This window comes from Echinops telfairi, unplaced genomic scaffold (assembly GCF_000313985.2).
Source record: "Echinops telfairi isolate 266 unplaced genomic scaffold, ASM31398v2 ScPeMD7_5592;HRSCAF=6446, whole genome shotgun sequence".
In the NCBI taxonomy this organism is placed as follows: Eukaryota; Metazoa; Chordata; class Mammalia; order Afrosoricida; family Tenrecidae; genus Echinops; species Echinops telfairi.
The window spans coordinates 33944217-33944890 of NW_022109491.1; the positions used below are offsets into that span (position 1 = coordinate 33944217).

The 674-nt window shown below is 41.2% G+C and overlaps 1 non-coding gene across 1 annotated transcript; it reads left to right on the forward strand.

Moving 5' to 3' along the window:
• The first annotated feature begins 270 nt into the window (after window positions 1-270).
• On the forward strand, window positions 271-432 carry LOC115871411. Its single transcript, XR_004047286.1, has one exon. It is a non-coding gene; the product is annotated as a U1 spliceosomal RNA (small nuclear RNA).
• Window positions 433-674: the final 242 nt, after the last annotated feature.

Genomic DNA, 674 nt, shown 5'->3' on the forward strand with positions numbered 1-674 from the left:
TTTGATATTATGAAACAGAATTTTAACTGATATTCCTGCCAACAATTTACATTGCTTCACATGTGATCTTAAATACAAAAGTCAAGAACTCATTGCTTTATTGCTGATTACAATTTTTTTAGGACAAAAAGGAGACCCCAAATTGTTCTCAATTTTACCAAGCACAGTGTCCTTCTATAGGATGGTCTCTCCTGATAAGGTGGCCAAAATATGTACAATGAATCTCACAGTCCCTGCTTCTATAGATAGCCTTGAAAAGAAGGAGAATCCATGCTTACCTGGCAGGGGAGATACCAGGATCACGAAGGAGGTTTTCCCAGGGTGAGTCTTATCCATTGCACTCCGGATGTGCTGACCCCTGCAATTTCCCCAACTGGGGGAAACTCGACTGCATAATTTGTGGTGGTGGGGGGCTGCATTTGCACTCTCCCCTGGGGTTAAAAAGAAAGAAAGAGTGAGAATCCAAGAACACAACATTGTGCTAATGCAAGCCCTGTACATGGATTCTTGGTCAGAATGAGGATGTACTGCATGGTTTAAAATCAGCAAAGGTGTATGCCGGGGTTGCATCCTTTCACCAAACTCAGTCAATAATCAGAGAAGCTGGCTTATAAGAAGAAGAATGTGGTATCAGGATTGGAAGAAGATTTATTAAGAACATGAAGTATGCAGAT